Source organism: Crocuta crocuta, unplaced genomic scaffold, assembly GCF_008692635.1.
Source record: "Crocuta crocuta isolate KB4526 unplaced genomic scaffold, BGI_CrCroc_1.0 scaffold788, whole genome shotgun sequence".
NCBI classification, from domain to species: domain Eukaryota; kingdom Metazoa; phylum Chordata; class Mammalia; order Carnivora; family Hyaenidae; genus Crocuta; species Crocuta crocuta.
Window position 1 is genome coordinate 401,668 of NW_027530636.1, and position 21,094 is coordinate 422,761.

The 21,094-nt window shown below is 38.2% G+C and overlaps 1 protein-coding gene and 1 non-coding gene across 2 annotated transcripts in view; both read left to right on the forward strand.

Moving 5' to 3' along the window:
• Positions 1-21,094, forward strand: part of LOC144235139 (E3 SUMO-protein ligase RanBP2) — a 73,829-nt gene that overhangs the window by 266 nt on the left and 52,469 nt on the right. The gene's annotated exons all lie outside the window — the stretch shown is intronic.
• Positions 13,967-14,103, forward strand: LOC144235155 (small nucleolar RNA SNORA42/SNORA80 family). The gene has a single exon (XR_013336155.1). It is a non-coding gene; the product is annotated as a small nucleolar RNA SNORA42/SNORA80 family (small nucleolar RNA).

The window sequence follows — 21,094 nt, forward strand, 5'->3', positions numbered from 1 at the left end:
CGGTGTGGCGCTCGCGAGCTGGAAGGGGAGGAGGGAGTCCGCGGCGGGCTGCCGTTGGCGCCAGCTCTTCCTCTTCCTTCTGGCCTGCTCCCGACGGTCCTAGGTCGCGGGCCCATCCCGTCCTGGGGTGGTTCGGCTCTGCCCGCGCGGCCTTGTCCCCGGGGTTCCGGCGCCTGCCATATGCGGCGGATTTCTTCTTGTGTCCTGGACAGTTCCCCGCTGCGGCGGAAGCGGCACCTTTCGGGCTTTGGAGGGGTATGGAACCCAGCGGGGGACTGACGCAGCTCCCGGTGGGCTTTTTCCTGCTAAGGCGGGCGACCGTCGTAGGCATCCAGCGGACCAGAGCAGGGGCAGCTACACTTGCGACTCCCTGACCACGCACAAGACGCTGAAAGACCCCCTATTCTGAGGCATCTGTCATTGTGCGCTTGGAAGGGCTCTGCCCCTGCTCTTCACACTCCACTTCCATTCCCACCACTCTTAAGAGGCGTATTTCCCTTTTTAAAAAACGCAATCTTGGGAATTCTGAGTTCCTTACAGGCCATTATTACTATGGCTTAAAATTTTTAACCTTTTTGACAACGTGCTCCGCGTATTTTTCTCTTTTAAGATAGTGTGCCACATATATTTGGGGTTCATCAGAATTTTAGTGATTGGATGTGAAGGGTGGGGAAAAAGGATAAGGGTGGGTGGTGTGCACAAGATCTTGAGTCAGTTTGCTTTGGAGTTGAATCACAGCACTGCCATTTATAAGCTGTATGGTTTCAGGCAAGTTACGCTTCATCAATAAGATGGAGTAATGGTGATGATAGGAGTATTTAGGTTTATAAGATGGCCCATGTTAAACGTTTAGAGCAATGCTTGGCACATGGTAAGGGATAATCAAGGTCTCTTCTGGGCGAGGGCCTATGAGAATAAAGAAGGAAGTTAAAGAAACCCAGGTACCAACAGGATTATAATAGCTACAATTGTTTCTTTAATCATTTACTAGGCATATGTAACCATATTTTGTGTTCCCAACAATCTAGTGGATATTGAAACCTGGAGAGGGGTGCCTGGGTGGCTCAGTCGATTAAGCGTCCCACCTCGGCTCAGGTCATGATCTCATGGTTCGTGGGTTCGAGCCCCGCGTCGGGCTCTGTGCTGACAGCTAGCTCAGAGCCTGGAGCCTGCTTCTGATTCTGTGTCTCCCTCTCTCTGACCCTCCCCTGCTCACGCTGTCTGTCTGTCTCTCTCAAAATAAGTAAATAAAACATTAAAAAAAATAAAAAGAAACCTGGAGAGATTAAGATACTTGTTAAGGGTCAAATAGGTGTCTCTGTAGGATTTTGGTAGTAGGTCTGGTTTAGTTTATTATAGGAATAATGGAGTACACTGTTCCATCAGAAGAGTGGAATAGGTACCTAAATAGAGATTGTAATTTCAAACTGCTGCATAGTTCTAAATACAAATATGGTGCCAGAGTCGAAAACAACTTTTTAAGCTTTTCTGTACCACTGAAACGGATACACTTTTTAAAGATTGAGAGACACTGGTCTAGACAGAATTTAGGATGTTCTTTCAACTACCTAACATTTCCATCAAATAGGAGTGGGGGCAAATTTGAAGGACTGGTTATGGCTATCTCTGTTTTACATTCAAAGAGTATTATTTTAATCAGATGTTTTTCTTCAAACATGAGAAATCATTTACTTTAGAACCTGGGGATTTCAGTGGGATTTTAATTAGCAAGTGAGTAACTTTGATAACAGGTGATGGTATTCTACAAACTTAGGTCTAAGTGAAAGGACAGAACTGAGTGCCTTGGATAGCTTAGAAGAGAGATGGAGGAGGCAGAGACAGTGGGTTGTGAAGAGTAGGAAGGTTAGTATTTACTCGGCTCCCTGTTTGGTAGAGATTGGCCACATGTGAATTGACTATACGCTTTCTGGGATGTCCAAGTTCTGGAATGTAGTGATGGGTCCATAGTCCTATGTTCCCAGGCTTTCGTTATGCTTTCGTTTGTCTCCTCTTTTGTCATTTTCTATTCCTTCACACCTGCTTTTGTCCTTATTGAAAATATCACTAGTGTTCCTTTAATTTTTCTTTCTCCAGTTGGCTTTTATTTAGTTCTCCTAGATTTCTGTTGTGTTGACTTCCAGTTTCCACACCCCTAATTCTTACTTCTCATAGACAACTTAACAGCTCTTAGTTGTTTGTTTTGCTACTTACAGACTTACGAATAGCATGAATACATACATACTTTTATTTCTCCATCTCCTTTTTCACATTTTAGACACTTTCTACTCTATTCCTCCAGATTTCTGCCCACAGATCTTATTTCTCCTCCTCATTCTTCTAGTTCTGTTGTAATTTTTAGTTAAGTAATAGTTTGTGTTTATGTAATTATGGTAAGATACATATCATAACATTTTTGCCTTTGAGTCACCTTTAATATGTAGTTTTATTTTTCCTGGAGTTAATAGTTGCTTTATGTTTTGATTTGTTTAGTTATCTATGATGTATTACGAATTCTTTTTTTAAAATTTTTTGATGTTTTTTAATTTATTTCTGAGAGAGACAGACAGACAGACAGGGGAGCAAGGGAGGGTCAGAGAGAGAGGGAGATACAGAATCTGAAGCAGGCTCCAGGCTCTGAGCTGTCCTTGACGTGGGGCTCGAACCCACAAACTGATATCATGACCTGAGCCGAAGTCAGATGCCTAACTGACAAAACTACCCAGGTGCCCCATGAGAAAATATTTTATTCAGCTTTATTGAGATATAGTTCCCATGCCATATACTTCACTTTAAAGTGTATAGTGTGGTGAATTTTGGTATGTTATTGATGTTATAAATTGTAGTAAAATATATACAACAATTTGCCATTTTAATGACTTTTTAAAAAAGTGTTTCTAATATATTGTAATATATAGTGTTACATTATTTTCAGGTATACAATATAGTGATTCAAGAATTTTATACATTATTCAGTGCTTATCATGATAAGTTTGTCTTTAATCTATACCAGCTATCTTTGTTTATCACGGTAAGTTTAGGTCTTTAATCCATATCAGCTATTTCACTCATTGCCTCTCCCACTTCCCCTCTGGTAACCATCAGTTTGTTGTCTATAGTTAAAAGTCTGCTTCTTGGTTTGTCTCTCTTTTTTTTTCTTTGCTCGTTTGTTTTTCAAATTCCACATCTGAGTGAAATCATATGGTATTTGTCTTACTCTGGTTGACTTATTTCACTTAGCATAATACTCTCTAGTTCCTTCCGTGTTGTTGCAAATGGCAAGATTTCGTTTTATTTTATGGCTAAGTAATATTGCATTGTTATATGGAATATAACACACATACCACATCTTTATCCATTTAACTATCCATTTAACTATTAATAGACATTTGGGCTGCTTCCATAATTTAGCTCTTGTAAATAATGCTGCGAAAAACATAGGGGTGCATGTATCCCTTTGAAGTAGTGTTTTTGTATTTTTTGGGTAAGTAGCCAGTAGTTGCAATTACTGGGTCATATGGTAGCTCTATTTTAACTTTTTGGGGAACCTCCATAGTGTTTTCCAGAGTGGCTTCACCAGTTTTTATTCCCACCAACAGTGCAAGAGGGCTTCTTTCGCTCCACATCCTTGTCAACACTTGCTTCTTTCTTGCCTCTTTCTTTCTTTCCTTTCTTTCTGTCTGTCTGTCCGTCCGTCCGTACGTCTTGTCATTCTGACAGGGGTGAGGTGATATCTCGTAGTTTTGAGTTGCATTTCCTGGATGATGAGTGATATTGAACATCTTTTCATGTGTCTTTTGGCCATCATGTATGGCTTTGGAGAAATGTCCATACATGTCTTCTGTCCATTTTTAAATTGGATTTTTTTTGGGGTGGGGGGTGTTGAGTTGTATAAATTCTTCATATATTTTGGATATGTCATTTGCAAATATCTTCTATTCAGTAGTTGCCTTTTAGTTCTGTTGATTGTTTCCTTCACTGTGGAGCTTTTAGTTTTGATGTCATCCCAGTAGTCTATTTTTTCTTTTGTTTCCTTTGTTTCAGGAGACCCGTTCAGGAAAAGGTTGCTATGGCCAATGTCAGAGAAGTTAACATCCTGTGCTCTCTTCTAGGATTTTTATGGATTCAAGTCTGACATTTAGGTCCTTGATCCATTTGAGGTGTGTGCGTGTGTGTGTGTGTGTGTGTGTGTGTGTGTATGGTGTAAGAAAGGCCAGTTTCCTTCTTTTGCATGTAGCTGTTCAGTTTTCCCAACACAATTCGTGGAAGAGACTGTCCTTCTCATTGCATTATTCTTTCCTCCTTTGTTACAGATTGACCATATAATTGTGGGTTTGTTTTTGGGTTTTTTGTTCTATTCTTTGATGTGTCATTTTTTTTTTTTTTTTGCCAGTACCATACTGTTTTGATTACTGCAGCTTTGTAGTATAACTTGAAGTCCAGAATTTTGATACATCCAATTTTTTTGTCTTTTTCAATAATTGTTTTGGCTACTTGAAATCTTTTGCGGTTACATACAAATTTTAGGATTGTTCTAGCTCTGTGGAAAATGCTGTTGGTATTTTGAAAGAGATTGTGTTAAATGTGTAGATTGCTTTGGGTGGGTAGACATTCTAATAATGTTTGTTTTTCTAATCTATGAATATGGAATTTCTTTCCATTTTTTGCTTGTGTTATCTTCAGTTTCTTCATGATTGTTTTATAGTTTTCACCTCCTTGGATAAATTTATTCATAGATATTTTGTTACTTTTGGTGCAGTTGTAAAGGGGATTTTTTTAAAATATTTGTTTGCTGCTTCATACAGATTTCTGCACATTGACTTTACTGAATTTATCAGTTCTAGTAGTTTTTTGGTGGAGTCTGTGTTTAATATCATGTCATCTGCAAATAGTGAAAGTTTTACTTTTTCATTACCAATCTGAATGCTCTGAGATGAGTAAATAACTCATTCACCTGTGTGCCCCAGTTAGTTTTCAAACTGCTCCTTCTGTGCTGTATTTGTAGGCTGTAGGCTATTGTACTTTAAGGGTGGGGGCTCCCCTTCCTAAGAGCTCACCAGATTCTCAGAGCCAGATTTCCCTGATTTTTAAATTCCTTGGTCCGTCTTTCAGAGCCAACTATTATGGCAGTTGATCTTCCCTGTGCAGGCTCTTTGGTGTGATAATCTGTTTCTTGCCCTTCACTGTGCTGCTGGCTCCCTCTTAGCTGTGGATGGCCCTGGTCTGTTTTGCTCTTAAACCAGGTCTCCCCACCTTTCCTACCTTATTCCATGTGGCCTCTTCTCAACCTTTAGTTGAGTTCTGCTTAGTCTTTGGATCATTTTGTGGGTTATTTACACTGATGGGCGTGCTCTCTAGTTTTCTCTGTTGGGATGAGGCAGGCTTAGTTAGGGTCCTCCTTCACCACCACATCATCTTCCCAGCCTTCATTTTAACCACTTAAAAAAAAAATTTATTCAGGGGCGCCTGGGTGGCTTAGTCGGTTGGGCGTCCGACTTTCGCTTAGGTCATGATCTCGCGGTTCGNGAGCAAGGGAGAGACAGAGAGAGGGAGACTCATAATCCGAAGCAGGCTGCAGGCTCTGAGCTTTACACACAGAACCTGGTGTGGGGCTTGAACTCATGAACTGTGAGATCATGACCTGAGCTGAAGTTGGACACTTAACCAATTTGAGCAACACAGGCAGGCGCCTCTTTATTTTAACCACTTTTAAGTATACAGTTCAGTTGTATTATATTCATAATATTTAACTACCACCACTATTTTCAGAAACTTTTTATCACTTCAGGTAGGAAAAAAAGCTTTGTACAGAAACTTTGTAACCATTAAGCAGTAACTTCTCAGGTTTCTCCTCCTAGCCTCTGATATATGTGCTGCCAAAGCGAGCACACTCCTCCTAGCCTCTGATTACCTCTAATCTTTATGAATTTGCCTGTTTTTGACATTTCATGTAAGTGGGAACATACAATATTTGTGTTTTCGTATCTAGCTCATTTTACCTAGTATGTTTTAAGGATTCATCCCATGTTGTCGCATTTATTAGAGCTTTTTTTTTATGGTTGAATAAGAAAACATTGTATGTGTATATCACATTGTTTATTCATCTGTTGAAGGACACTTGGGTTGTTTCTGTACTTTGTATTTTGCAGTAATGCTGCTGTGTACATGGGTGTATGAATATCTATTTGTGACCTTGGTTTCCATTCTTTGGGGTATATTTCCTGGAGTAGAATTGCTGGTCATAATCTGTTTAGCTTTTGAGGAGTCCCAAACTTTTTTCCATAGTGGCTGCACCATTTTACATCCCCACCAGCATGTTAGAGGGTTCCAGTATTTCCACATCCTTGACAAGACCTATATTTTTCTTTTTAAATTTTAACTATCCAGGTAGATGTGGTTTTTACATTGTGGTTTTGATTTGTGTTTTCCTAATCACTAATAATGTTGAGCATCTTTTTCTGGCTTACTGGCCATTTGTATATTTTCTTTAGAGAAATGTGTAGTCAGGTTCTTTGTCTTGGGCTTTTAATTGCATATTTGTTTTCTTGTTGAGTTGTAGAAATTATAAGACATAAGTTCCAAATATTTTCTCCCATTCTGTATGGTTTTTTTCTTTAATATTTTATTTATTTCTGAGAAAGAGAGAGAGAGAGAGAGAGAGAGAGACAGTGTAGCAGGGGAGGGTCAGAGAGAGAGGGAGACACAGGATCCGAAGCAGGCTCCAGGCTCTGAGCTAGCTGTCAGCACAGAGCCTGATGCAGGGCTCAAATTCACTAACTGTGAGTTCATGACCTGAGCTGAAGTCGGGCGCTCAACCAACTGAGCCACCCAGGCGCCCCTCCCATTCTGTATGTTGACATTTCACTTTAAAAAATGTTTTTTTAAATAATGTTTATTTTTGAGAGGTACAGACAGCATAAGTGGGGGAGGGGTGGAGAGAGGGAGATGCAGAATACAAAACAGGGGGGAGAGAGAGAATCTTCCGGTTCCACATGGAACCTGATGTGGGGCTCAGTCCCATGATCCTGGGATCATGACCTGAGCCCAAATCAAGAGTCACTCAACCAACTGAACCACCCAGGTGCCCCAAAATGATGTATTCTTGATTCAGTTTCTAATTTTGAACCTTCCCTGCATTCCTGGGATAAATCCCAGTTGGCCATAAATTGGGTGTATAATACTTTTAATGTATTGTTGGATTCACTTTGATGAGAGTATTTTGTTGAGAATTTAAGTTAAAAATTTTTAATTTTTTGTACAATTTTCCAGGGCAGTTAGGTTCACAGCAATATTGTGCAGAAGATATAAATATTTTCCACATACTCCGTTTCTCCACACATGCTTGGCTTTTCTCATTATCAACATTCCCCACAGAAGGGTATACTTGTTACAGTTGAACCTACTGTGACACATCATTATCACCCAAAGTCCATAGATTACCGTAGGGTTCACTCATGGTGTACAGTCTGGGTTTTGAGAAGTGTATAATGATATGTATCCACTATTATTGTGTCACAAGGAGTAGTTTTATTTCCCTAAAAGTCCTCTGTGTTCTGCCTCTTCATCCATCTTTACCTCTACTCCTTGGCAGCAACTGTCTTTTTAGTGTTTCTATAATTTTGCCTTTTCCAGAATGTCATATAGTTGGGATCATACAGTATGTAGCCTTTTCGGCTCGGCTTTTTCCATTCAGCATCGTGCACCTAAGTTTCTTTCATACCTCCTCATGACTTGATAACTCATTTATTTTAAAGATTTTTTAAAAATTTTATTGGAGACAGAGCATGGATGTGAGCCAGGGAGGGACTGTGAGGGGTGGGGAGAAAGAGAGAATCCTAAGGAGGCTCCATGGTTCGTTCCCATGACCCTGGGATCATGACCTAAGCCAAAATCAAGAGTCGGACACTCAACCGACTGAGCCACCCAGGCACCCTAATAACTGATTTGGTTTAAAGTGCTGAATAATATTTTGTTGTCTGCATGTATCACCGTTTATTTATCCATTCACCTACTGAAGAATATTTTGTTGCTTTGTAGATTTGGCTATAAACATCTGTACAGGTTTTTGTGTGTACTTAAGTTCTCAACTCTTTTGAGTAAATACAAAGGAGCATTGTTGCTGGATCATATAAGTGTATGTTAGTTTTATAAAAAACTGCCAAAATGTCTTCCACAGTGCCTGTACCATTTTGTATTTCTACCAGAAATAAATGAGAGTTCCTGTAGCATCTCAGTCTTGCCAACAGTGGTTTGTAAGTGTTCTGGATATTGGCTATTCTGATACATATTTAATGGTATCTCATTTTAATTTGCAATTAAATTAATGTGGTGGATCTTTTTATATGCTTATTTGGTGTCTGTGTATACTTTTGGTGGTCTGTTCAGATCTTTGATTCATTTTTAAATTGGCTTGTTTTCTTATTGTCAGGTATAATTATTATATATTGGTAATAGTCCTTTCTTAAATGTTTCTTTTACAAATATTTCCTCCAGTCTGTGGCTTGTCTTTATTCTCTTGATGGTGTCTTCTGCAGAACAAAACTTCTTTTTTCAGAACATAATTTTTGATTTTGATGAAGTACATAATTTTTAATTTTGATGAAGAAAAAAAAATCCATTTTTTCATGGATTGTGCCTTTGGGGTTGTATCTTAAAAAGTCATCACCAAATCTGAGGTCAATTAGATTTTCTCATTTTGTCTTCTAGAAGTTTTATAGTTTTATGTTTCCATTTAGGTTTGTGATCCAGTTTGAGTTAAATTTTGTGAAGGATATAAGGTCTGTGTCTTTTTGCTGTTTTTGTTTTTTATGTGTGGATGTCAGTTGTTCCAAAACCCTTTATTTCCTCCCTTATATTGCATTTGCTCCTTTGAAATCAGTTGACTCTACTTATGTAGGTCTATTTTTTTGTCTGTCTATTCTGTCTCATTTTACTGTTTATACCATATTGTCTTTTTTTTTTTTTTTTAAGAGAAGTCTGTGTCTTTATTGGTGGAACAGGCTACATGAGAGGGATGAAGTGGGAGGAGTGGGTGGGCCACTGCTGGGCGTGCCATGCTTCACAGGCTTATAGGTAATGGAGAACTGGCCTAGGTAGTGACCAGTCATCTTGGGTTTGATTTTCACCTGGTTGAAGGTCTTGCCATTGGAAACATCCACCATGCTGCCCACCATCTCAGGCAGGATGATTGTGTCCTGCAGGTGTGTCTTAACCACTTTGGGCTTCTCTGTCGGGAAGCCTCCTCTTGCTTTTCCACAGGTGCTTCAGCAGTGAGTGCTGCTTTCCCCACAAACCCCCATTCAGCCTCCATTGCTGCTAGGTGCTGTACAGCTGCATCAACTGCTTGTAGGATATGTCCAGCGGCTGCTTGAGGTCCATGCCATGGAAAGTGGTCGTCTTTTGCTCCCCTTCTGCTATCTTGTCAGTACTTTAGAAGGGACCACCTAATACCACATTGTCTTGATTACTCTAGCTTTTTAGTAAGTAGTGAAGTCAGGTAGTGTCTGATTTTTCAACTTTTTTCTTCAATGTTGTGTTGGCTACTCTGGGTTTTCTGTCTCTGTATATGAATTTTAGGATCACTTTTTTTTTTTTTTTTAATTTTTTCATGTTTTATTTATTTCTAGGAGAGAGAGAGAGAGAGAGAGAGAGCGTGAGCAGGGGAGGGTCAGAGAGAGGGAGTCACAGACTCTGAAGCAGGCTCCAGGCTCTGAGCTGACAATCAGCAGAGAGCCTGACGCGGGGCTCGAACCCACGAACCGTGAGATCATGACCTAAGCGAAAGTCGGATGCTTAACCGACTAAGCCACCCAGGTGCCCCATGGATCACTTTGTTGATATCCACAAAATAACTTGCTGGTATTCTGATTGGGATTGCTTTTTTTAAAAAAAATGTTTTATTTATTTCTGAGAGAGAGAGAGAGCGCTCAAGTGAGTGAGTGTGAGCAGGGGAGGGTCAGAGAGAGAGGGAGACGCAGAATCTGAAACAGGCTCCAGGCTCTGAGCTGGCCGTCAGCACAGAGCTCAACATGGGGCTCGAACCCACGAACCGTGAGATCATGACCTGAGCTGAAGTCCGACGCTTAACCAACTGAGCCACCCAGGCACCTCAATAGTAGGATTGCTTTGAATCTATAGATTAAGTTGGGAAAAACTGACATCTTGTCAAGATCAAATCTTCCTGTGAACATGGGGCGTCTCCATTTATTTAGTTCTTTGATTTCATTCACCAGAGTTTTGTAGTTACTCTTAGTAGATCTTACTATTCTGTTAGATTTATAACTACAGTTGAACAAAGAACAGCATGGTTTGAACTGCAAGTGTCCATTTATATGTGTTTTTAAAATAAATGTATTGTAAATGTATTTTCTTCTGTGATTTTCTTAATGTTTTTTCTTTGTTTTTTTATTGTAAGAATACAACATGATGGCATATACAAAATATGTAGTAATTCCCTCTTTATGTTATTGGTAAGGCGTTTAGTCAGTAGTGGGGTATTAATAAAATTTGGGGGGAATCAAAAGTTATATATGGATTTTCAACTGAACAGAAGGTTGGCTCCTAACTCCTGCATTGTTCAAGGATCAACTGAATTTAATTTTGGGGGGTGCTAATGTAAATGGTATTGTGTTTCATATTTCAAATTCTGCTCTATCATTGCTAGTATATGGGAAAGCAATTGACTTATTTATATTACTCTTGTAATATAAAACTTCAAACTTGCTTATTAGTTCCAGGATTTTTTTTTATCAGTTCTTTTGGATTTTCTACATAGGCAGTCATGTCATCTGCAAAGATACAGTAGTTTTATTTCTTCCTTCCCAACTTATGTATCTTTTATTTCCTTTTCTTGTCTTATTGTATTAGCTAGGACTACCAGTATGATGATGTAAAGGAGTGGTGAGCAGGGGCATCCTTGCCTTGTTCTGTTCTTAGTGAGAAAACGTTGAGTTCCTTACCATTAAGTATGATGTTTTTTTTTTGCAAACTGGTGCAGCCTTTCAGTAGAACAGTATGGAGGTTCCTCAGAAAACTAAAAATAGAACTACCCCATGATCCAGCAGTTGCACTATGAGGTATTAGCTGAAAGGATATAAAAATACAGATTTGAAGGGATCCATGCACCCGTGTTTATAGCAGCATTGTCAACAATAGTCATATTTGGAGAGAGCCCAAATGTCCATTGACTGATGATAAAGAAGATTAGCATATGGTGCCTGGGTGGCTCAGTCAGTTAAGCATCCAACTTAGGCTCAGGTCATGATCTTGGAGTTTTTCAGTTTGAGCCCCATGTTGGGCTCTGTGCTGACAGCTCAGAGCCTAGATCCTGCTTCAGATTCTGTCTTCCTCTCTCTCTGTTCCTCCCCTGCTTGCACTTTGTTACTCTTTCTCTCAAAAATAAAGATTAAAAAAAAAATTAAAAGATCAGTACACACACACACACGCACACACACACACAGGAATATTACTTAGCCATCAAAAAGAAGGAAATCTTGGGGCGCCTGGGTGGCTTAGTCGGTTAAGCATCCGACTTTCGCTTAGGTCATGATCTCACGGTTCGTGGGTTCGAGCCCCGCGTCGGGCTCTGTGCTGACAGCTCAGAGCCTAGATCCTGCTTCAGATTCTGTCTTCCTCTCTCTCTGTTCCTCCCCTGCTTGCACTTTGTTACTCTTTCTCTCAAAAATAAAAATAAAAAAAAAAAAAAAAGAAGGAAATCTTGCCTTTAAAATGATGTGGATGGAGCCAAAATATATTATGCTAATCAAAATAAATCGGAGAAAGATAGTATATGATTTTACTCATGTAGAACTAAAGAAACAAAATAAATGAATAAAAGAGAAGAGAGGGAAACAAATCACAGAGTCTCTGAATGAGAGAGAACAAACTAAGGGTTGATAGAGGGAGGTGGGTGGAAGATGGGGTAGATGGGTGATGGTTATTAAGGAGGGCACTTGAGATACATTGGGTGTTGTATGTAAGTGATGAATCACTGAATTCTACTCCTGAAACCAATATTGCACTGTATGCTAACTAATGAAAATTAATTTTTTTTGGTTATTTCTTTTTGAGAGAGACAGAGATAAAGAGAAGAAGAAGGGTTGGAGAGAGAGAGAGAGAGCGAGCTAGAGCGAGTGTGAGCATGACTGGGGGAGAGAGAGAGAGACGGGGACAGAGGATCTGAAGCCAGCTCTGGGTTTGATGATCTGTGTTTCATGTGGGGCTCGAGCTCCTGAACCATGAGATCATGACCTGAGGTGAACTTGGTCACTTAGCTGAGTCACCCAGGTGCCTGACATAAATTTTAAAGTAAACAAAAAAAATAATAAAGTTTGAGGTTAGTTTTTTGTTTTTTTAAAAAAAATTTTAAATGTTTTTATTTATTTCTGAGAGAGAGACAGCGTGAGAAGGGGAGTGTCAGAGAGAGAGAGAGAGGGAGACACAGAATCTGAAGCAGGCTCCAGGCTCTGAGCTAGCCGTCAGCACAGAGCCCGATACGGGTCTCAAACCCCCATCCATGAAGTCATGACCTGAGCCGACATTGGACGTTCAACCGACTGAGCCACCCCTGATATTAGTTTTTATAGATGTTCTTTATTAAGTTGAAGTTTACCTCTGTTTCTGGTTTTGAGAGTTTTTTTTTTTAATTATGAACAGGTGATGAATTTTGTCAAATGTTTTTCTATATGTATTGACCTGATTAAGAGATTTTTTTCCTTTAGTTTGTTGATGTGATGGATTACATTATACATTAATTGATTTTTAAAAGCTGCACCAGCCTTGCATACCTGAGATAAATCACACTCGGTCATGGTGTATTAATCTTTTTATACATTGTTGGATTTAATTTGCTAAATTTTTTTGAGGATTTTTGTAGCTATGTGTATGACTGATGCTGGTCTATAGTTTTGTTGTAATGGTATTAGGGTAATACTGGTCTCACAGGATAAGTTAAGAGTTATTTTCTTTGTTTTATCCTCTGAAAGATTATAGAGAAATTGATAGAATTTTAAAAAATTGATAGAATTAAAAAAACTTGTTTTTAACGTGTTATTTATTTTTGAGAGAGAAAACGAGCGGGGAGGGGCAGAGAGAGAGGGAGACACAGAATCTGAAGCAGGCCCTAGGCTCTGAGCTGTCAGTACAGAGCCCCATGCGGGGCTTGAACTCACAAACTGAGATCATGACCTGAGCCGAAGTTGAATGTTCAACTGACTGAGCCACTGAGGCACCCCAGAATTTCTTTCTTATTAAACGTTTGGTAGAATTCACCAGTGAATCTTGTGCTTTCTGTTTTAGAAGGTTATTATTTATTCAGTTTCTTTAATAAATATATATTTATTTCTTGTGTGAGTTTTGACAGATTATATATTAAGGAATTGGTGCATTTCATGTAGGTTTTCAAATTTGTGAGCATTATTATTAACAGTGTCATTATCTTTAAAAATATGTTTTGCTTTTAAAGTATTTTGAGAGAGAGAGAGTGAATGTGAGTTGGCATACCTGTGCAAGTGGGGGAGGGGCAGAGGGAGAGAGGGAGAATCCTAAGCAGGCAGATCCTGTCAGTGCAGACCCTGATGCAGGGCTTGAACCCATGAAGCACAAGATAATGACCTGAGCTGAGGTCAGACACTTAAGTGACTGAGCCACCCAGGTACCCTTTATTCTCTTTTTAATCATGGGATCTGTAGTGATCCCTTTATTTCTGATGCTACTGATTTCCATCCTTTTTTCTTAAATTACTCCAACTATATGTTTATTGATTTTATTGGTATTCTCAAAGAATTAGCCCTTGGTTTTGTTGGTTTTATTTATTGTTGTGTTTCATATTACTCTGCTTTAATTTTTACCTTCTTTCTGCCTATTTTGGATTTAATTTGCCCTTCTTATAGTCTCCTATGATGGAGGTTTAGATAATTGATTTTACATCTTGTCTAATATGGGTATTCATTGCTGTAAATTTCTCTCTAGTGCATGGTCATGGATTGATGGTGGGCCCTTCTTTGTGGGCCTCTCATATTGTACCCGTGCCAGAGGAGTGTGCAGCCCTGAACCATTGCCCAGTCTCCTCTCTGGTGGGCTGTGAGCACTGAAGAGGGCTGTACAGTGTGAAAAAAAAAAAATCTCTAAGCAGTGCTTTTGCTGTATCCCACAAGTTTTGATAAGTATGTTTCTTTTTTATGTGGTTTAGACTACTTAAAAATTTGTCTTGAGATATCGTCTTTCAGCCATGGATAATTTTGTACTTTTTTGCCTAGTTTCTAAATATGGAATTATTTAGCTATCTTTCTTTTATTCAATTGTGCTTTGAAATCCTACATTGTAGGATTTCTGTTCTTTTAAATTTGTTCAGGTGTGTTTCATGGCCCATAATGTGTATTTCGGTGAATGTTTGATGTGAGCTTGGGAAGAATGTATATTTTTTTGTTAGATGAAGTAGTCTATAGATGTCAGTTATGTCCAGTTGATAGGTGATATTGTTCAGTTCAGTTATGTCCTTACTGATTTTCTGCTTGCTGGGTCTAATGCTGATAGAGGGAAATCGAAGTTTCCAAATACATATAATATGGGGTGTGTGTGTGTGTGTGTGTGTGTGTGTGTGTGTTTGCCTTACATGTTGTACTGTGTGTAAGTGCATACCATCTAAAGAACTGTGTCTTCTAGGAGAATTGAATACTTTATCAAAACGCTCCTCTTGAACCCAGATCGCTTTGTTTGCTCTGAAGTGTTCTGTTTGAAATCAGTGTAGCTACTCTTGCTTGCTTTCTTTTGATTAGTGTTACATTGGTATATCTTTTTCCAACCATGTCCTTTTACCAGTTTATGTATTTAATGAGGTTTTGTTGACATAAAATATATTAGTTTCAGGCATACAACATAATCGATATTAATATATATTGTGAAGTAGATACCATAGTTAGTGTAGTTAGCATCTGTCACAGCAGAACATTTTTTTCTTGTGATGAGAACTTTTAAGATTTACTCTGTCTACTGGTAATATTCCTTCAGTTTTGCTTGTGTGAGAAAATACTTCTTTTGAAGGATAATTACATGGAGTACTACATTCTAGGTTTGTTGTTTTTTATTCTCAACTTTAAATATTTCATTCCACTCTTGTATAATTTTTGAGAAGTTAAATGTGATTCTTACCTTTGCTCCTGTTGTAGGTGAAGTCTCTTTTTTCTCTCTCCAGCTTATGTGTCATTTGTCTTTTATTTTCAGTAGTTTGAATATGATATGTGTAGATGTATTAATATTATTGGCATTTATTTTGCTTGATGTTCCTTGAGCATCCTGGATCTGAGCTTCTTAGATTTGTGGGATTTTGTGTAACTTTAAATTGGGGGAAGTTTGTAGTAATTATTCAGATATTTCTCCTGTTCCTTCATCTCTTTTCTTTTATTGATAGTCCTATTTCATGGATGTTCTTCCTTTTGTTGTTCTGTAATTCTTAGGTATTGTTTTATTTTTCCTTCTCTTTTTTTCTCTTTGCATTTCAGTTTTGTAGATTTTTGTTTTGAGACATCCTCAAGCTTGGAGATTCTTACCTCAGCCATCAAGGGCTTGTTTTTTATCTCTAGAATTTCTTTTTAGTGCTTTACAATTTTTATCTTTCTGCTTACATTGCTCATCTGTTTTACTTTATCCATTGGAGTCTTTAGTGTATTAATCATAGTTACTTTAATTTTCAGTCTGACATAATTCTAGTATCTCTTGCATATCTGAATCTGGTTCTGATGCTTGCTCTATCTTTAAGCTGTTTTTTTTTTTCTTTTTGCTTTTAATATGTCTTGTCATTTTTTTCTCTTAGAACTGGATATGATATAGTTGGTAGAACTTAAGTAATGTGTTGGAGTTTATGTCTCAGACTTGCCCACACTGAGTTTCCAACAATTGTCTATTACAGTTTAGGTTTTCCTACCTTAATATTGGTTGATAATGGTTACTGTGGGGGTTTCTGCTATGGTGAGGTTTGATTCTCTGTATTTGTCTCCAATTTTGTGGGACAGTTAGTGATCTAACTTCTTTTATAGATCTAAAAAGAGCTGTATTTTTTAATTAATTAATTTATTTAGTTCAGCTTCTTTCTTGTTGTTTGGGAAGTGTGGCTACTTCTAAGTTCTTCTATACCAGACTGGAAATTGGATGTTTAGAGTCAATTTTAAAGCATTTTCCTTTTTTTTCTTTTTTTTTTTCTGTTGTTATATGACTATATAAAATGATGTAATTGATTTAAATAGTTATTCTTTTGTCTGGTTAATCTCTTCCTATAGCTTTGGGTTATAAAAACTAAAATACTACTTCTGAAGCTCTTTTGAGTAATTTGTTTTATCTTTGCATTTCTAAATTGGTGCCACTATAAATTTCAGATTTCCAACTTCACCTAGGTCTCCAGCATTCCACAGTCCCCAGAGCTGCAGAATATTTCCATCTTGCGAAACTGTGCACCCATTGTACAACTCACCATTTTTCCCTTCTAGTGTTTGAAGACCCCCTTTTGAATTTGTTTCTATGAATTTATTACTTTGGATACTTTATATAAGTGAGTTATACAGTATTTATTTTTCTGACTAGTTTATTTCACTTAGTGTAATATCAAGTTTGGTAAATGATGTACCTTGTGATAGAATTTCCTTCTTTTTTAAGGCTAAATAACATTCTGTTGTTTGTATTGTACATACTACATTTTATTTATTCATTCATCCCTTGAAGGACAAAGGCTGCTTACAACCCCTGGCTGTTAAGAATATGAATATGCAGTTATTTTTTTTTCTTATTCATTCAGAGAGCACGAGTGAGCAAGGGGCAGAGGAGAGATAGATAATCCCACGGGTGCAGAGAGAGAAAGAGAGAGTACGGAGCCTGGAGCAGGACTCTAGCTCACCTGATGTGGGGCCTGAGCTCACAAACTGTGAGATCATGACCTGAGCCAAAGTAGGATACTTAACTAACTGAACTACCCAGCCACCCCTGCAGATATTTTCTTCAACACCTTGCTTTCAGTTCTTTTGGTTATATACCCAGAAGTTGGATTTCTGGATTATATGGTAGTTTTTTTTTTTTTTTAATGTTTTTACTTATTTCTGAGAGAGAGAGACCACATGAGCAGGGGAGGGTCAGAGAGAGAGGGAGATGCAGAATCTGAAACAGGCTCCAGGCTCTGAGCTAGCTGTTAGCACAGAGCCTGATGCGGGGCTCGAACCCATGAACTGTGAGATCATGACCTGAGCCGAAGTTGGACGCTTAACCAATTGAGCCACCCAGGCACCCCGATTATATGGTAGTTTTTATTTTAGTTTTATGAGGAACCACCACACTGCTTCCATAATGGTTGCACTATTTTACATTTCTCCTACCAATGCACGTGGATTCCAACTTTTCCATGTTATTATCAACTGTTCATTTTTTTCTCTTTGGATAGTAGTCATCCTAATGATTATGAAGTACTATCCCATGGTGACTTTGATTTCCATTTCCCTGATGATAGCCCATTCATATATCGTTTTTAGAGAAATGTCTGGTATAAAGTCTTTTGCCCATTTTCTAGTTGGGTTATTTGATTTTGTGTTATTGAGTTGTAAGGAGTTTTTTAAAAAATATATGCTACATATTAATTGTTTTTCAACTATATGATTTGCAAATATTTTCTCCCATTTAATAGGTTGACTTTTTATCTTGTTAATTGTGTCCTTTGATGCACAAAAGTTTTTAAGTTAGATATAGTCCTTTTTGTCTGTTTTTACTTTTGTTTCCCATCCTTTGGTATCATTTCCAAGAAGTCCATTGCCCAATCAAATGTCATACCATACAGCTTTTCTCCTGTATTTTCTTCCAGAAATTTTACAGTTTTGGATCTTAGTTTTAGGTTTTTAATTTGAGTTAATTTTTGCACATGGCATAAAATAGTGGTCCAGCTTTACTCTTTTGCATGTGGATGCCCAGTTTTCCCAGCACTGTTTGTTGAAGACTGTCTTTTCTCCATTGAATGTTTTTGGCACCCTTGTTCTAACAAGGTATATATGTGACATTATGTATATATGTGAGTGTTTATTTCTGGGCCATTTACCTGTCCTTGATCACCACTTTCTCTTATTCCTTTCAGTCACTGTTGTAGAACTTCACTGTCCACCTCAAATTCTTCACAAGTTTTACTCAACAAACTACCTTGCCTCTTCATTGGTAAACTGAGACTATTGGCAGTGAACCACCAGGCCCTAGTCATTATTCTGTTCATCATATATTTCCTTTTCACGGTTTCTCCATGACACCTTTTTTGTTCTCCTCCTTTTCAGTTTTCTGAGCCCTGATTTCTCCTTTTTCTTTCAGATTCTCAACTGGCTGTTTTTCCTTAGCATGAAAAACACATCCATGTTCTTGTTTGTCCTAATAACAGTTCACATCCATGTCCTCTTACTGCCTTGTTTCTTCCCTCACTTTGTTAGGCTCTTTGAAAATTATTTAGGAGCACCTGAGTGGCTCAGTCGGTTGTGTCCAGCTTCAGCTAAGGTCATGATCTCATGGTTGGTGGGTTCAAGCCCCACATCAGTCTTTGTGCTGACAGTGCGGAGCCTATTTTGGATTCTCTGTCCCCTTTTCTCCCTGTCCCTTCGCCGCTCAAATTCTTTTTCTCTCTCTTTCTCCCTCTCCCTCTCTTTCTCTCTCACAGAAATAAACATTAAGAAGGAAAAAAGAAAATTATTTAACAGTATTGGTTCCTTAAGAGAGGAAATACTGTGATATCCAAACAGAAAATTTGCATGTATATACTTTTATGATTTGAGAAATACTGCTTGGGGGCTGCACCTGGGTGTTTAAGTGTCCAACTTTGGGTCAGGTCATGATCTTGAAGTTTGTGAGTTCGAGCTATGCGTCAGGCTCTCTGCTGACAGCTCAGAGCCTCGAGCCTTTTTCGGATTCTGTCTGTCTGTCTCTCTTTGCCCCTCCCCAACTTGTGAGTGATAATTAATTAATTAATTAATTAATTTGAAGAGCTCAAGCGGGGAAGGGGCAGAGAGAGTAGGAGACAGGCTCTGAAGTGGGCTCTGTGCTGATTGCAGCGAGTCCATTGTTGGGCTCGAACTCATGAACCTAAGGTGAAGTTGGATGCTCAATCGACTGAGCCACCCAGGCGTCCTGGGAAAGGGGTTTTATTAAGTTAAGGTATCATAACAGAAGATTTATGTGGCTTTGCTAAGTAACATTGCAAAGCAATGGAGAAAATATGGATTATATGGATTATTTCATAGATATTACTTGAACAATTGACACTTGTTTAATGATCTTTTTTGGTTTAATAACTTATTTTTAAAAATAGGGCTTTAGCCTATATTACTGACCAAATTAAGTTTTAGACTTAAAAGTAATTTTGAGAAACTGAAGGAAAATATAGATGAGTATTTATCTCATATGAGAAAGATCTTTTTACCATATAATTTGAAGAAAATGAACAGCAAAGGTAGTTTTTACTGCATAAAAATTGAAGCTTTATTTCACAAACACATTAAACACTAAATGAAAGGTAACAATTTGGTAAAACTTTATAAAAAGCCCTCAAATGTCAGTATGGGTTAAGATCCATTAAGGGTTTTAAGAACCCTTAAAAATTGGTGAGATAATCTTTTCTTTGTCCTTTAAAAGTTGAGAATAGCTAAAGTATATTAGCAGAGAACTTATAAAAATTTCAGTGCAAATATTAGAAACTGGTCTTATTAATCAGAGAAATACCAGGTTGACTTAGTCATACCTCTTCTGCTTACTAAATTAGCGATGATTGAAGAAATGGGAAAAATTAATTTTGAAGAATATGTACTTGACTAAATGTCTAAATTCAAATACTGAGTAGGGAAGTAAATTGATAGAAACTTTAGGGGAAAATTGGCAATATAGCAAACGGTTCAAATATTTATGTTCTTTGACCTAGTTATTTAGTTTTTAGGAATTTATTAGGAAATAACCAGGGGTACACAAATTTATGTATGTTTCAGTAAATAGTGAATGTGTGACACCTGCCAGTTAATATTCTTGGTTCCATGGTGGTGGACAAGCCACAGGGGCCTTACCCTAGTGCAGCCTTACAGTTTTGAGGGATAGACACCCATAATAACAAACATACTTATGTATGAATTCAGTAAAGGAAATAAACAGGATTTTATTTATGAGAAATAATGAAGAAGGTGTACTTCAGAGAAGACAGTGGGAGAGTGCTGTCCAGAACTATCTGAAACACTGCTGTGCTGCTGTGTTGTCCTGCCTAGATGGGATTCTGTGTTTAGTCAGAACCTCATTTGTCTTAGTTGCTCATCAGATGAGCTCATGCAGGCAGTTGATGTCTGAACTGTGGCTTCTCTTTGTACTGAGCAGATTATTATGGAGACAACCCATTGTTATCAGAGTGAAACCAGTTTGTCTCGTGAAGGTCTGAACCCAAGTCCTGTTGGGTGAAGATCTAAATAAACTTAGTTCTAATGTTGAGTAAACAATCCAGTGATAGGTGATTTCTGCTTCATAAAGATAGGAAGAAGTGATATCAAGGACCAAAATGTGAGGTGTTTGAGGATTTGGCTGCCCAAAGCCAGTATGGTAACTTTTCCAACATCTGCTTAAAACTTAAAAAGGTAAGGATTGGGACCCACTTTCTGGGTCTGTATTATTACTGAAAATATAGATTTTACCCCCTTTGGCTTCACTGGAGTTTTTTCTTTATTCATCTTGACTTCAGATACTTGTGTTATGCTTTTGACAGATGTACTGGACACAGCCCTGGCTCCCCAAGGTGTAGAGGGGAAGTAAGAGGGAGGTCAGGGGCACAGGAGACCTCCTACTTATTCTACACTTCTCATTGTTTCAGTGTGCCAGACTAGAGTTATGCTCAATAGAGTGGTTTTTTGTTTTTGTTTTTTTGGAGGGTCAGGGGATTCTCTGAAAATTTTTGCCCTTAGTTGTGGTTTTACTAGGATAGTGAGAATCTTGTTCTTTCATTCATGTGTGTGTTTATTTAGATGATGAGGCATTAGTCTACTTGAAGGGATATGGTTTCCATCCAGTGTTTTCAATGTCATAAATTCAATGAATGTATGTAAATGAAAAACTATATCACACC